Source organism: Perissodus microlepis, chromosome 23 (genome assembly GCF_051167445.1).
Source record: "Perissodus microlepis isolate ML-2025 ecotype Zambia chromosome 23, ASM5116744v1, whole genome shotgun sequence".
Classification (NCBI taxonomy): Eukaryota; Metazoa; Chordata; class Actinopteri; order Cichliformes; family Cichlidae; genus Perissodus; species Perissodus microlepis.
In genome coordinates this window covers 191,917-209,742 of record NC_140482.1, presented here as the reverse complement: position 1 = coordinate 209,742, position 17,826 = coordinate 191,917, and the positions used below count along the sequence as shown (strand labels likewise).

General features: G+C 39.8%; 1 long non-coding RNA gene across 1 annotated transcript; it reads right to left on the bottom strand.

Annotated features, from left to right (window-relative positions):
- Nucleotides 1-1,681: 1,681 nt before the first annotated feature.
- LOC146360581 (uncharacterized) lies at nucleotides 1,682-11,630 on the bottom strand. The gene is made up of 3 exons (XR_014799444.1): nucleotides 11,160-11,630; nucleotides 2,889-2,995; nucleotides 1,682-2,699 (listed from the first exon to the last, which is right to left on the bottom strand). It is a non-coding gene; the product is annotated as an uncharacterized LOC146360581 (long non-coding RNA).
- Nucleotides 11,631-17,826: the final 6,196 nt, after the last annotated feature.

Genomic DNA, 17,826 nt, shown 5'->3' with positions numbered 1-17,826 from the left:
ACAGTGCAAATATGTTCACACTGCAGGCAAAAGAATAACATGTGCTATGTGCAGAGGTGTTTTTTTTCTGTTCTCAAACTGACCTCCCTGTTGGAGCTCAGTCTAGGGGGACTTATTTTTTTCTCCTTATCTTTCCTCACGTGGTGCATTTTCCATCGTTATACCTCTCTGACCTGTCTTCCCCATGTGATGTTTGTGTAATGTATGTATGGTCGGAGGGTAAGATGACGCTGGCAAAGGTCGGCAACCTTAACCCAATTTCCTTCGGGGTCAACCTTCAGGATCAATAAAGTTTTATTGAATTGAATTGAATTGAATTGAATTGCTCCTCAAAATTAACAGAGCAGGGCCAAGTTTAAAAAATTAAAACACATTTTTATAGCAGCTGCCGTACAGCTCAATTCAGTACTTGTTCTCTTATTTGACAGTTTAAAACACATTCACATGTAAAAGAATTATATGGTTTTGACAGTTTGGTTGGTTGGTTTGGTGACCATTATCCATTTTGATGTATAGACTTGCAGTTTAACTGCCACTGCGCTTTAATTTGTAAAGTTTTTCTTTTAATTAAAAAACAACTACTTTGAGATTTATCCCATTGTCTTTTTTGCACTACTCAGAAGAGGCTGTCCTCCTGCTGACAAAAAAGTAACTATGTAACTTTTACTCTGAGTAAATTTTAAATGAGCTACTTTTTACTTTTACTTGAGTAAATTTTTAGACAGGTAATTTTACTTGTACTTGAGTAAAATTTCAGCAAAGTAATAGTACTTTTACTTGAGTAAAATATTTTAGTACTCTTTCCACCTCTGATAATTTCTTTTGACTAATAATCTCTTACATAAACTGTTATTTGTACATTTTTACTGTTATTTGCACAATTTTACTGTAAATTTCTAAGTTAAAGCTGTAAATTTTGTAGTAACCTGTAAATTTGTATATCTTACTGTAAACCTACTGTCATTTAATGGTCGGGCGCTGCACAGCTACAAGCATTTCACCTCATGTCATACTGTGTATGGTTGTGTGTGTGACAAATAAAATTTGAATTTGAAGTTCACCTAAACCAGGCTTTCTTTGTGTTAGCTGCCTGACAAAACCTAAAACTCTAGTCAGGGATTGCAGGTGTCACAACGGACATTATCAGCTTTCTCTGTCAATCCTATCTTTCTGTTTCACACTCTGTGCGCACTCATATAAAAAAAATCTTTAAAAAAAATAATCACATGACTCTTCTTCCACACAGCATGATCCCAGAGTGCCGCTTGCTCCAATCAGCACTGTTAAAACAATGAGATTAATGCTGCATTAAAAAATGAGCCTTTAGCACATAGAGAGGATTAAACAGGTTAATTTGAGCTCATTATTTCTAAGGCAGATGCTACACATTAGAGCTCTGAAACTTCAAATTGGACACATTCAAACACTAAAGCTTACTCTCTCACAGACTAACAAAAGAGACTCTACATCGCACTTAAAACACGCTGTGAATAAAATAATCAGTGAAAATTAGTTTATTTTAAAGCACAACTCATAACCTGCTCCTGATATTTTTCGTTTTTATTCTCTCAGCTGCAGGGTTTAAGGGTTAATTAATTATCAATTAATGACAGTGGGTGTGAATACAGATTATTGAACTGTAAAACAGGAGAAATAATAAGCAAAGACATTCGCCTCGTCAGCCATGCCACAGTTTATTGGACAGGAAAAAGCAAACCTTCATGAATTCATCCACTAACTTCTGAATTCTATAACTATAGCCTTGTTTGTTTGTTATTTCTTTTGTTACAAATAAATACATTTATAAACAAATATGCATAAACACTTAATAAACACATAAACTCAGCGTGAAATTACATGGGGTAAAGTTCATAATATTCATTTATGCATTTTTATGTTTTTTTATATGTTTTTTTATGTAGCTATGGACGCATTACTGAGTCTTGCAAGAATGCCAACCTTACAAGCAGCGACAGTTTTTTTTTATTTAATAAAAGATGAGCAATAATTGTGAGAACAAGAGAAGATGTAGCCAATTAGAAACAACTGTCAAAATGTACAACATGCAAGCTAAGAAAGCAAAGTGTAACGATGTTGCCATAATTTTAGTGATCGTTGTATCTTTTCAACATTCATTTCAAAATCACTTCTCTCATATTTCCTCTTTATTATTTCCATCACTGTTTAAGAAACTTAACAAAGTCATATAAAGCATCTAAACCAGCATCATGAAGTGATGTTTAAAGATCGCAGCAAGCTTACAGCATCTCTCAAATCAAAAGAAAGATTGAAAGTGTACAGGCTGAAGGACATTTCTGATATTATCACATGCAATTACAATACGCCTTCTCATCCGTGTCGGTGTGTATGTACAATTTGTATCGGTTGTTTGTCCCAGCGGTTCACAATACAGAATGCGCATGTTCCTACTATAAAGATTGCTATTCGCATAGATAAGATTCCTTGGATCACAAATTGTTCTAACTTGTTTAAAGTTACTAATGATGAAGGTATTCTCGCGCTTACAGTTACCATTATTATCTCTGATGTTCCTGCTTGCTATCAGATCATCACATCCCGCTTGTGGGATTGCGCGGATGATATGCTGGTTTTTGAATTTCTGAACACGTCTGTCAGCGATGCAGAGCACAGTGCCAGAGAGCGCCACCAGCAGGAAAATGGAAGTCTTCATTGTATTTCTATAGCAAAGAAAGTAAACAGAGTGAATATATAAATCAGTATTATTTCATTTAATTTATTAACTTGTTTATTTTTGTTTCCTAAATGTTAATCGTGCTTAACTATTAAAGTAAAAATACAATAGATATTTAAAATTACAAGTTAGATGATACTAATGCTCCAAACAATAACTAGCAAAGATGTCTCACCTTGTCTTCTTTTTTCAGTTAGCCAAAGTGTGATTGGATGCCTTGAACACCCACAGTTGTTGGCAGGAGTTGGTTGAATGAGGAAGATCTTCAGTGTAGGAAACTCTCTGAAAAGTCAGATTGTTTGCAGTGAGTTCATATATTTGCCAGAGGAAAGGTCAGCACCTGCATATCTGACCAGTTTGAATGAATTTATATCTAAACAGAAATCAGTTAAAGCATGCACTATGCAAGTAAATGTGTAAAATATTCATATAATTAAAGATCACAAAATAAAGATCAAGTCATGTAATGCTGTCCATAACTGGTTGATTACGATGTCTTTGGTATATACGGATATATTGATATCCTTATAACTGTAGTTATTTTAGATTTTGTATGTCATCTTCAAAAATTTCACAAAAGGTTATTTTTCCACATTGTTTGTCTTTAGGTTTTATTTGAAGATTCTCCTGCTTTGAAACTCGAGTGGAAAACTAAAAACAGAAACATGTTTTGGATTAAGAGTTTAGTGCAGCTAAAGCTATAGTATTAGAGTGAATATCAAATATGTCCAAAAGGTTAAAGTGGCATTTAGGTAAGTAGGGAAAGTGTAAGTGAAAGTGGTGCAAAGAAGAAGTCACAATAATTTGTTTTGTGATTTAATCCATTCGTTCAGTTTATTCTGCTTATCCGTGGCCGGGTCACGGGGGCAGCAGCCTAAGCAGAGAAGGCCAGACCTCCTTCTCCAAAGCTTGTATCCGCATCTCGTTTTTTTCGGTCGCAACCCAAAGCTGGTGACCAAAGGTGAGGGTAAGGACGTGGATCGACTGGTGAAGTGAGAGATTCGCGTTTAAGCTCAGCTCTCTCTTCACCATGGACTGGTAAAGAGTCTGCAGCCGCAGCACCAAACTCACTTTGTGTAGCTGTTTGGGAGATAATCTGGAATTTAATTTTTCCTTCTTCACAGTTTCAAATGTATTTATTATTTTTAACTGAGCTTCACTTGTCATTTCACAATAATAATAACCAAGTAATTTCTTATTTTATCTTAGACCATTTTACGGGGCGATCGTGGCTCAAGAGTTGGGCGTTCGCTTTGTAATTGGAAGGTTTCCGGTTCGAGCCCTGGCTCGGACAGTCTCGGTCGTTGTGTCCTTGGGCAAGACACTTCACCTGTTGCCTACTGGTGGTGGTCAGAAGGCCCGGTGGCGCCAGTGTTCGGCAGCCTTGACTCTGTCAGTGCGCCCCAGGGCGGCTGTGGCTACAATGTAGCTGCCATCACCAGTGTGTGGATGGGTGGATGACTGGATGTGTAAAGCGCTTTGGGGTCCTTAGGGACTAGTAAAGCGGTATACAAATACAGGCCATTTACCATTTTACCAAAAGGTTGTTAGAGATTCAGATTTGTCACTGTTGACTTTCTGTGCATAAAACCTTATAAACACTGAGCTCTAAATGGTTTGAAACTCTAAATCTCGAGTCTAAAAGGGAGCATGTTTATTTTGAAAGCCTTGCAGATGAAATTTTGGGCGATTCTTTCAGTGCTGACATTAAAACAGCTACTTTTCACACTTACTGTGTGTGCTGTCCTTACTGCTGTGAAATTATGTGTCACATGTTGTAAAAATGATGCTAAGATGAATGCAGCTCATATATTTTGACACTGTGATGTTTGTGTGTTTTCAATGCAAAGACTGCAGGTTGTTGGAGAGTTAATAAAAGTGACACTACCTTGATGTTGTTTGGCCTCACTGTTTAATAATCTTAGAATTATTTAATACTTCTTAAAATAATAGCCATGTGAGCACACTTGCCAGCCTTGAGACCTCAGAATTAGGGAGACATTCAAAAGGGCTGTTGGGGAGGGGTGGTATACATATACATATATATACAAAAAACTTGAATCTTACAGTGTTTATTTATCGGATAAAATAAGTTAAATGTCACTGTTATTATTGTCCGGCCGGAAACAGGCCAGGGGTGTCCAAATTCAGAGTCTGCCGCTGTGTCCCAAAACGTCGGCTGCATCCTCCGGAGGCCGCATTTGAAGGCCGATTACGTCACAGCCAGGCGACGAAGGCTGTTCCAATTCGTCGACTCCTTCAAATGCGGCCGACAAATGCGTCCTTCATTTCCCCGAATTTGAAGGATGGGTCAGGTGTGTCCTTCGTGGCCCACCATATCCCAGAATTCATAGCGTGGCCCAGCCAAATTTCAGCTGCCAACAATGGCGGCCGCTACTAAGTTTTAAAATTAGTCTTATTAATCTTTCTGGGTCGCAAAATAAACTTTTAACATATTTTCAGGCGAGAAAGTAGCTGTGTAAATTACAAATATCTGCTTGGTTTATCAAGACATCGCATATTTGCAAAAGTGTGCCGACGTTTTCGGAGACGTCTGTTACCCACCAGCCCGATAGCAGGCCGGGGGGGGGGGTTCAATGGTCACTCCAGCCGGCGCGAGGAGCGGACTCCCGGCTTCATCGTTTTCAGACCCCCGCTCTTTCGCTACTCAGGTTAAACATGATATATAAGTCACTCACAGCATACGCAGATGTACCACAAACCGATGAAGATCATGAAGACTTCTTTTCCTATTTGTTAAATGAAGATGAAGTGCAACCAATTATGTAATAACTGAAAATGGGAAAGACAAGTAGTTACTTACTGATGACTTGTACATTTCATTCTTTGATCAACAGGAGGGAATGTCAAAGGAAAATTGTTTTTATATAATGTGATCAGCTCCATGAAATGTGCTTTTTATTGATCACTAAGCAATCTACATGTCTACGTGACTTTTCACCTAATAACTTTTGTGATGAACTTATTCAGCTACTAACCGCTTCCTGTCTTCAGAGAACAGTCAGATGTAGAGAAGAGAAACCTCAGCTCTTTTCCGAGAACATACAGATGTAGAAATGGGAAAAACCCGTTGCTCTGAGTGACGTTGTTATTTTTGTACACACATACACACACACACACATACACACACACACACACACACACACAGACAGACACACAGAAAAGTATAAATAAAGCACGCAGACAGTGATGAGATGCAGGTCTTGCGTCCATGACTGCCCTCGCGAGTAAAGACAACTGCAGTGTTTGTGTTTTCTAACTCAGGTGTCTTAGCTGAAGAACTACGGGGTGATTTAAAGAAATCCCCTGTCAACTTAAAATGTAAGTGTTTGCCTTTTTTCTGTGTTTTATTTGTTCCGGAGTAAATCGGTTTGGCTGAGATCAAAGTTATTAGATTATTAGATTAAATAAAACTCTATTAATCCATCGAGTGGGTTCCTCCGGGATTTTCACACAGCTGACTAAACGTTAAACAGAAAACTGATCAAACAGAAGTGTGAGACGGTTGAGAATTTACGCCCGTGTCCTGTTATATTTTAGATAGCAAGGAGCAGACGGCTGCGTTTATTAAACTCCACCAAGACAGCGGTGACGCAAATCTGAAGGCTAGACCGTCCCATTTCACAACCTCGCACTTCCGGCCTTCTCGGTCTTCGAAGGACCCGGCCCACGTAGACCGCGAAGGCCTTCGTCTCTGTGTTCTGTCTTCAGCGTCCCCTTAGTGTCCCCAGCCCGTCTTGTCTCTCCCTCTCTTTGTGTCTTAGTGCTGTCTCTGGGTTTTGTCTCCTTTACCTGTTTCCAGTGTCCCTCTCTTTGTCTGTTGTCCTTGTCTCCCCAGTCCGTTGTGTGTTCGCATGTTTGTTTATTTCCATCCTAGTGTCAAGCTTATGTGTCCTTATTTCAGTCTCTGTGTTCGTGCTACTTCTTGTCTTATTTTGATAATCCTAGTCTGTGTTCCCATGTTTGTCCACTTCCCTGATCACCCCTCAGTGTATATATTGTCTCTGTTTTCCTCTGTCCTTTGTCAGAGTGTCTGTTCACCTACCCCCTGTGTCTCCATATTCCCAGTGTTCAAGGTTTCCGAGTGTTTTCCCAGTTTAGGTTTTCATGGTTGGTTCTGTTTGCTACTCAGCCAGAATAAACAGCTCGCTCTTTTAAAAGTAGGCTCCAGAATGGATGATGGGATGTTCGCATGTCTTTATGTAACACTGAGTGTGCTGAACTAAAGGTAGGCCTAGTTTCATTTTCATGGTCATTATTATCAAGATAATGATTACGCCTTATTCTGATTATTTCTCCCTTTTGGAGGTGTAACATTTACATGAGGGGTGTAGGAACATTTCCCCCTAAATATTTTTAGATTAATTTTTGTTGAAGTCACTGTTTTTGTCGTATTGATGATAATGCAGCTCAAATAAATACTTTTAAATAAAAGAATAACCGTTCAAAGTGCTCAGTGGTGAAACTGTAACTCTTTCAGAGTTTGACAGCTGGACAAGTGATGCCGTATTTAAAGAAACATGAGATGAGTGCAGCATATTATCTGAACAGAGATCATTCAATGAGCAAGAATAAACACTGAAAGAGAAACACTTCACTGTTGATTATCATATGAAGTCTAATGAAAGCTGTTAATCTGTTAATATCCTGTTAATCTGCATACAGCAAATACAGAACATGCGACTTTAAAGCATCCAGCAAAGTGATAACTGTCCTCTGCCCACTAAGTAGTGACTCTACAAAAGATTATTTTCAATATCATCTTTATATTATATTTATATTATATTTAGTTATTCTCCAGCGCAACAATGTAAGGAGCTCTGTGATTGGTTAGGAAAGGACAGACTGGCCACCTCGATTTTTCTTCACTGCACATTGATCCATAGCTTTGCTCTGTAAAGGCTAACAAAGTGCTTTTGCTTTACAAAGACATTTAGCGTCGGTATTCACTCTCTTAAAATGCCACTGAACACTGGAGTGAAATGGAGCCCTGATCCTCAGAGTTTTATTGTTCCTAACATTTCTTATAGATAGCACAGATAGTGCCCCACTGCAGTAATCACTCATGTCTAGATATTCCTGTTAAAAGGGAGTTTTTCCTCCCCACTGTAACATGGCAAACATAGCAAACACAAACTATTCTATACAACGATCTAATTTAAACGAACAATCCAGCTGAAGCTTCAGACAGCCGTCATATGACAGTGAAACACTGCCATCTGCTGGACTCGAATAACACAGACGCTGCTTTGACGGGTGAGGGAGTTTCAACAAGTCTGCAACGACTACAGGAACTATTAGAGCGGACATGGTGCTCTAATGGCTGCTTCATTAATGTAGGTCAGAAAGGATCAAACATATCAATAAATTGTGAAATACAAAAATTACTGTTTCACTGCACACACAAACCTTCTCTTATTAGCACAACACTGCCCAGGGCTCAGAGTGTATTCCGTATAGACTATTAAACCTTAGCATGTTATTTTAATGTCTTACAGGTGAAACAGCCAACCAGTAATCCTAACTGTAATTTAAAATATTCAGCTGCAAAAATGCTTTTAGCAAATAATTTTTTATGACTGCGCTAAAATTCAATACTAGATTTTTGCTGGTCTGATTAAAAGGTTAAATGTAGAAGTTTTAGGATCATATATTAATACTTCCAAAACAATAAAGTTGTTGTAGAGAATCTATATTCATTATTGTTGCTCATCATGGAAAGACAAAGACATCAGACTCTGCTAAAAGATTTTACACCCTCCTACTCTCTGCACACAGCGGTCTGAGGGATCTTCCAGGATCGGGGATTTTATTTATTTTGTTCTTTTTTGGTCTTCCTGGTTAGTAGGTTGTGATTTTCTACCTGTTGATCTCACATTTGAACATGATTTGCTCTGGAGCAGATTAGGTTCAAAGCATGAGTTGACCTGGCATTATGTCTTGGATTACAAAAAAATCCCACATTAAACCTTGAAGTTAGCCGGATAAGACAGCGTTCTGTTTCACAGTAAAGGCCTCAGAGAGTTGTTGCTAACCAAAGTCTATCTTGTACGGCCACGCAGCATCTAATGACGTTTTGTAACCTGCCACTACGAAGGAGCAGTGAAATGATTTCTGTTTTAGCGCACATACACTGTGTGGTGATCAGTATAAGGACATTAAAGTGATGTTCATTGCCACTGAAGCAGATGCATGTGTGTGTTCTGCAGACTGATTGAATCCTTCTGTACGCAGCTTAAAATGAGTCCTGAGGAAAAAGGTTGAATGGAAGTGGTGAGGAAGAGTGTCATGTTTTTTTCCTCTGTAATAAATAAACTAAATAATAAGCACAAATATTTTTGTTTTCCAAATATATTTTTACGAGCGCTGAACATGTGATCAAGATTAGACGATAAATACAAGATTAATTTCACTATTCTGCTGTATTTCTACTTAACACCTACCCGACTCACTTTTGAATGAAATTAATGCAACGTGTGAGACTAATATTTTTAATCAGATCTTAATTTATGCAAAAATATCCATCATAGACCCCAGAAAAAAGCATGAATAAAAAGAACACCCGATCCATGATATTAAAAAAGCCTTGATCATTAATAGCAAGTCTTTTTAATATCAACCAATAAGAGTAAAGTTAGCTTAAAGGCACAACCCCTGTTTTTCAGGCAGAGGAGAAAAAGAGGAGCTTCGTTTAAGATAAAGAAGCATGCAAAGCTACTCTAGTAGAGTCCAAGAATAAGAATATCATGTTGGAAATGAACATGAGGATGATCAAAACACATTCCCTCCAACAAATAAATACTATAGAGAGCGGAGCTGCTTCATCATTTTAAAAAAACAACGTCTTTGGCTGAGCACAAACACAAGCGCTCAGGAATCAGATTAACCAACAACAGACAAGCTTTCTTCCAACAACTCAGAGTAAAGAGTAATGAGCTAACACTGAGTAACTGTTGGCCAGTAAAATCAACGGTTGCTAACTTTCACATGCAGCAGCTCATTAAGACACTTAAAATAAATTGAATTAAGACATTTAAATGTTGGTTGTATTTTCCTTCCCGATGCATGTGAAAGGTTAAGACTTACATCTCCAAATGTACTGGAACTGATTTGAACCAGAGGACTCAGCCACACTGTTACTATGTACTGCATAAACACGTTTACCGATGAAGGCAAATCAGACGCTGTCCTGACTGTGTGGCTAAATTTTGTGCTGAAAGCATCAAATCAATTGAATATGATTAACTTGCTATGAGAGTTTTTTAGTCCAAGTGTGACTTTTTCTGGGTTCATACACCTTTCAGGGTCAAATTCAAGCACTTTGTAAGCACGTTTAATGTCCATTTTCAAACTTTTCCAGCACATTACCATAAAAAGGATGCATATTTCACTTCGCATCACCTGAGTAAGACCACGTGAAAGGCCAAATGAATAAGTCTTCTCATCAGATATTGATGCTTCTTTCTTATGTGACACAAAAAACAGGAGGAGACAGATCTTTGCTTGTGTTGTTTTTTAAGTTCATTCATTCAAAACTAACTGTAAGACGCTTAACTACATTGCAGTCTGTGTTATTGTTGTAGACCTAATTATCACCTTTAAAGTGTTTGTGCTAATAACATCATGTAGAGTAAGACAGGCATAGAGAACAGCACTGACTGGGAGAGGCTTTGAACAGATGACATACTCAGATCAATTCAACACTTTAGACTTTAAAAATGCACAAGCGTCTTTCAAAAACCTATTTATTTAATCTATCATCATTGATATTATTATGTACAGTTATAATGTACTGTTCATCTCCCTTAAATAAACAGGCAGCCTTAAAGTGTGAAATAGTCACTTGTCTACTGTCTCAGTGGCTGATAGTGCCCCACAGGCCTCAATGTGAGCTTGAAGCCATTATGTTTAAATTGTTTAATGATAAACAGATTTTGAATGAAAGGAGGAAACTTCGGTAGCACAAAAAAGTGCCTATTCTTTGTTCCCATATGGTTCAGTCATATTACCGTCATTTCCCCCTAAGGTGTTCCCAAAGACACCAGGTTAATACTTGAAAAAGCTGCAGCAATACACAAAAATATCATCAATATTCTGTTTACTTGGTGACAACGTCGCTTTTAGCCTTCAATCAGAAAGCCTGACGTTGGCTAGTTAAGCATCGGGCTAACGTTTAACGCTTTCACTTGAGGGAAGTAACTCGTATTACTGCTACTGCTGTGTAATCTTGGTTAAATTCACAGCATATTCTACAAGTTACCCTGCAATAACTAACTGTTAGAATAGCGGCACCGTATTGTATCGCACTGAGTGCACTTCAATCCTTTATCCCGCGAGTTTGCTAGCTAGCAAAATAATAATACCAATTTTTTAAAAATAACATGTGTAACGTACACACTCGAGAAAATTATTTACTAGTACTTACGCAACTCCCCCGTTGTGAAAACGTACAAATCCTTCTTGTATTTTTCGTTTTCCAGCAAACACTCATTAAAACGGCCTCCAGGCACATTAGTGCACTCACCCCCGACTGATCAGGGAGGGGGTGGGGGGTCACACATTGAAACAGACTAACGTGCAGAGGTACAGCCCAGGCAGAGAAATGTTGCTTTTAGACTTTGCGACTCATTTTATTTCTCTATCTGATAAGAAACTATTCAATCAGATAGTTATTTGTGGTGAATGAAATACGGTTACAGTTTCAAGAAGTTTTAAGCACCAAATCCGAAATCCAAGCACTGCAATATTAAAATCCAATTCAATTTCTTGTTTGCTCCGAAATCTACGACATGACTATATACAGAAAAGCTTGACATGGTATGCAAAAAACCCCGAAAACAATACAAATACATGAACAAAAAATGTTTTAACTGTCAGTTATGTCATTTTAAAATTTTCCAAAACTGACATTTTCTTTGACTGACTGATATTAAATTGATTAGGGTCAAATTTAGTGTGAACAATATTACACAAACAAGCACGTGTGTGCGCATGCGCACATATTAGAATCGCTTCGATCGCTTCGAATGCTTCGAGTGGTAACTTTTCTTCGATCCTTTCTGACGTCATAACTTTGCTTTGATCCCAAAACCCATAAATAGGAGCGCTCACCTGTTACTTTATGCTTAACGGACGTTGACCTGCAGCAACTAAAACCCTTTCGAGAAGTTTTGAGAGCAATTTACAGGAGAAACCAAAACAAGTTCAGTTTTGTTTCTCACCAATTTACAGCGCAAACAGACACATTACACCATGTCAGCCAACCCATCCTTCGGCTCAGATGAGCTTGAAATATCTAAAGGGACCATTTTGGGAGATCACCACGTGGTGGAGGCTTTCCTTGGAGAAGGAAGCTTTGGTGTCGTAACGAAATGTCGCGATACAAAAAAGAACCAAACTGTTGCTATCAAAGTCAACAAAAGCGACCCTGAAATTCTGCTCCAGGCAAAACTGGAACTTTTCATCCTGGAGCAGCTACGACGCTTGGATCCAGACAGGTGCAACATTGTCGAATGGAACGGCTATTTCCTCGATGGAGAGCGCATTTGCTTGAATTTCGAACTCCTCGACCAAAGCCTGTCAGACTACATAGGGGACCGGAATAACCAAGGTCTCCCAATGAGAGAAATCAGGCCAATTTTGCATCAGCTCGCAAATGCTCTGTTCCACCTGGGTTCTGTGGGAATAGTTCATGCTGACCTCAAACCTGTCAACATCATGGTTGTGAACCGCAGTGAGTCTCCCGTCAAAGTCAAACTTATAGACTTTGGCATCGCATGTCCTGCTTCTGCAGTGATTCCTGGTGGTGCTGTGGGGACAATTGGTTATTGTGCACCTGAGATTATGCTTGGCACTTCATATGATGAAGCAATTGACATGTGGTCTCTGGGGCTGGTAGCTGTGGAGCTTGCTACAGGGGTGCCTCTCTATCCTGGGGAAGACGATTATGATGTTTTGAAATTCATAATTGAAACTCAGGGTCAGCTACCAGATCATCTTCTAGAGTCTGGCTTGTACACTGACTGCTATTTCATCGAGGATAACTACAACGAACAGCGCTGGACATTTAAGACCCCAGAACAATTTCAATACGAGACAGATTATCAATCCAAGGAAACTCGATCGATAAAACTTAAGTGTCTCGATGACCTCGAACAACTGCTGAGAGTTAGGCGAGGACCGGAAAATGGCCAAACATTATTTGTAAGGCTAATCAAAGAAATGTTGGCCTTGGATGCAAATCGGCGCATAACACCCTCGGAGGTTCTGAAGCATCCCTTTTTCGACCCTCGCCTCTCAAGGAGAACCCCCTGCACTGACATGAATAGCACAGGGGGAGAACTCCTTGTGCTCTCTCAGCAGCCTTCGAGCTGGAGAAGTCATGGATCGCAAAAATTCAGCTGCAGTTTCCAAAACTCCGTTGAATTTCCTCAAAAAGGAGACATCAACACCTCAGCCAACCCATCTGCCTCTGAAGATGATCTTCAAATAACGGAAGGGACCATTTTAGGAGATCACCACGTGGTAGAGGCCTTCCTTGGAGAAGGAGGCTTTGGTTTGGTAACCAGATGTCGTGATACAAAAAACAAACAAACTGTTGCTATTAAAGTCAACAAGAGCGACCCTGAAATTCTGCTCCAGGCAAAACTGGAAATTTTCATCCTGGAGCAGCTACGACGCTTGGATCCAGACAGGTGCAACATTGTCGAATGGAACGGCTATTTCCTCGATGGAGAGCGCATTTGCTTGAATTTCGAACTCCTCGACCAAAGCCTGTGGGACTACATTGGGGACCGGAATAACCGAGGTCTCCCAATGAGAGAACTCAGGCCAATTTTGCATCAGCTCGCAAATGCTCTGTTCCACCTGGGTTCTGTGGGAATAGTGCATGCTGACCTCAAACCTGGAAACATCATGGTTGTGAACCGCAGTGAGTCTCCCGTCAAAGTCAAACTCATAGACTTTGGCCTCGCATGTCCTGCTTCTGCAGTGATTCCTGGTGACCGTGTGGGGACGGTTGGTTATTGTGCACCTGAGGTTATGCTTGGCATTCCATACGATGAAGCAATTGACATGTGGTCTCTGGGGCTGGTAGCTGTGGAGCTTGCTACAGGGGTGCCTCTCTATCCTGGGGAAGACGATTATGATGTTTTGAAATTCATAATTGAAACTCAGGGTCAGCTACCAGATCATCTTCTAGAGTCTGGCTTCTACACTGACTGCTATTTCATCGAGGATAACTACAATGAACAGCGCTGGACATTTAAGACCCAAGAACAATTTCAATACGAGACACATTATCGATCCAAGGAAACTCGATGGATAAAACTTAAGCGTCTCGATGACCTCGAACAACTGCTGAAGGTTAGGCGAGGACCGGAAAATGGCCAATCATTATTTGTAAGGCTAATCAAAGAAATGTTGGCCTTGGATGCAAATCAGCGCATAACACCCTCGGAGGTTCTGAAGCATCCCTTTTTCGACCCTCGCCTCTCAAGGAGAACCCCCTGCACTGATATGAATAACACAGGGGGACAAAACCTTGTGCTCTCTCAGCAGCAATCATCGTTTGGGTGGCCAGAATTCTAGGGGAGCTAGAAATTCTTGTGGAAAAAAAGCCCAAAACAATAACATCAACAAAAACAACCAATGAATATGGTCTTAAACTTGGGCACAATTTGGCTTGAAATCCATCAACTAATCTCTCAATATTCAAAGCGGAGCAGCAGACAACTTACCATCACATCAGTCCTTCAATCAGACCTACAACAAACGTCTTCCTTCTCTCACCCCAACCGGTCGCAGCAGATGGCCGCCCCAACCTGAGCCTGGTTCTGCTGGAGGTTTCTTCCTGTAAAAAGGGAGTTTTTCCTTCCCACTGTCGCCAAAGTGCTTGCTCATAGGGGGTCATATGATTGTTGGGTTCTCTGTATGTATTATTGTAGGGTCTACCTTACAATAATACATACAGCCTTGAAGTGACTGGTGATGTGATTTGCTGCTGAATGAATTCGGAACTAATTGGAAATCTGAATATTAATTAAATAAACCTGCTTTGAGCATCAATTAATTGTTGTTTGAAATTCTTTATAAATATATAAATATAGTGCCACTCTTCTACTGTTTAAATTGCAACTGTTTAAAACTGACTAATTTATTCATACACTTGAGCATAAACACACGCACAGTAAATGGCCTGTATTTGTACAGCGCTTTACTTAGTCCCCAAGGACCCCAAAGAGCTTTACACTACATTCAGTCATTCACACATTCACACACTGGTGATGGCAGCTACATTGTAGCCACAGCTGCCCTGGGGCGCACTGACAGAGGCGAGGCTGCCGGACACTGGCGCCACCGGGCCCTCTGACCACCACCAGTAGGCAACGGGTGAAGTGTCTTGCCCAGGGACACAACGACCGAGACTGTCGGAGGCGGGGCTCAATCTGGCAACCTTCCAATTACAGGATGAACTGCGAACTCTTGAGCCACGATTGCCCTATATACACATATACTTTACAGTACTAGTCAGTGCTTACATACTAGTTCTTTTCCCTACTTTTTCATGCTTACTGGTACAAATGCCTGTTACTAGAGTTAAATGCTATCAATGTATTCTCACAGTTATGGAACTGTCAAATGCATACAAAATAACGCTCACGTAAACATAACTGTGCACTAGTTTGCCCTTATTGCTGCAGTTTGTTTCAAATCACTTTGAATAAAGCTCAGCTTCTCTCAAGCTCTCTCTTACTATCTCTCACTCTCTCTCTCTCTCTCTCTCTCTCACATACACACACACACACACACACACACACACACACACACACACACACACACTATGTAACGTTTCAGCAAGAAAATACCCCCCCTCCCCCCACACAGTGACACCACCACCACTAGTCTGCACAGCTGACATGAGGCAGCATGGATCCATCCTTTCATGCTATTTATGCCAAATTCTGACCCGACCATCTGCATGTCAGAGCAGAAATCAAACTCATCAGACCAGGCAACATTTATCCAATCTACTCATGTCAAATTTTGAGAACTGTAGCTTCAATTTCCTGTTCTTAGCTGACCAAAACGCTCTTCTGCATTCTTTGGTTGGAACAAATGGTTGTATGAGCTACGGTTGCCTTCCTATCAGACATTTTTCTCTGACCGTTGACATCAATAAGGCAGTTTTTCCAAGAGAACTGCCTTTCACTGGATATTTTCTCTTTTTTGTCACCGAAAAGGGTGTCTGTGTTACTTCTTGTCTTATATATATTGTCTCTGTTTTCCTCTGTCCTTTGTCAGAGTGTCTGTTCACCTACCCCCTGTGTCTCCATATTCCCAGTGTTCAAGGTTTCCAAGTGTTTTCCCAGTTTAGGTTTTCATGGTTGGTTCTGTTTGCTACTCAGCCAGAATAAACAGCTCGCTCTTTTAAAAGTAGGCTCCAGAATGGATGATGGGATGTTCGCATGTCTTTATGTAACACTGAGTGTGCTGAACTAAAGGTAGGCCTAGTTTCATTTTCATGGTCATTATTATCAAGACAATGATTACGCCTTATTCTGATTATTTCTCCCTTTTGGAGGTGTAACATTTACATGAGGGGTGTAGGAACATTTCCCCCTAAATATTTTTAGATACATTTTTGTTGAAGTCACTGTTTTTGTCGTATTGATGATAATGCAGCTCAAATAAATACTTTTAAATAAAAGAATAACCGTTCAAAGTGCTCAGTGGTGAAACTGTAACTCTTTCAGAGTTTGACAGCTGGACAAGTGATGCCGTATTTAAAGAAACATGAGATGAGTGCAGCATATTATCTGAACAGAGATCATTCAATGAGCAAGAATAAACACTGAAAGAGAAACACTTCACTGTTGATTATCATATGAAGTCTAATGAAAGCTGTTAATCTGTTAATATCCTGTTAATCTGCATACAGCAAATACAGAACATGCGACTTTAAAGCATCCAGCAAAGTGATAACTGTCCTCTGCCCACTAAGTAGTGACTCTACAAAAGATTATTTTCAATATCATCTTTATATTATATTTATATTATATTTAGTTATTCTCCAGCGCAACAATGTAAGGAGCTCTGTGATTGGTTAGGAAAGGACAGACTGGCCACCTCGATTTTTCTTCACTGCACATTGATCCATAGCTTTGCTCTGTAAAGGCTAACAAAGTGCTTTTGCTTTACAAAGACATTTAGCGTCGGTATTCACTCTCTTAAAATGCCACTGAACACTGGAGTGAAATGGAGCCCTGATCCTCAGAGTTTTATTGTTCCTAACATTTCTTATAGATAGCACAGATAGTGCCCCACTGCAGTAATCACTCATGTCTAGATATTCCTGTTAAAAGGGAGTTTTTCCTCCCCACTGTAACATGGCAAACATAGCAAACGGATAATCCAGCTGAAGCTTCAGACAGCCGTCAGACAGTGAAACACTGCCATCTGCTGGACTCGAATAACAAAGACGCTGCTTTGACGGGTGAGGGAGTTTCAACAAGTCTGCAACGACTCAAGCATCAAACTACAGAACTATTGTAGCGGACATGGTGCTCTAATGGCTCCATTAACGCAGGTCAGAAAGGATCAAACATATCAATAAATTATAAAACACAAAACGTCTCTTATTGCCCAGGGCTCAGGAAGTGAGTGTGTTCCTTATAGCCTATTAAACCTTAGCAGGTTATTTTGATGTGTTACAGATGAAACAGCTATCCAGTAACATTCAGCTACAAAAATGCTTTTTTATAATTACTTTTTTACAGCTTCGCACTTTTACACAAGTTTTATCATCAGTGTCACAATGGCTGCTGCTAAAATTGAGTACAAGATATTTGTTGGCCTGATTAAAAGGTCTTGATGCGTGCTCAATCATCCAGGGAAGTAAATCTCCAAAAGTTGATTCTGTTCTTCTGGACGTAGCGTTTTCAGTCAGAGAAACCAGCCGACTGAAGGAACAATGGGCTGGGAGGTCAGTTCCTTAATCATGATTATGCAAATTCTCATGACCATTGATCAACAACCACTGATCAATGGTCTTGAGTACCATTCACAGAGAGTTGGAGAACAGCTGCAATCAC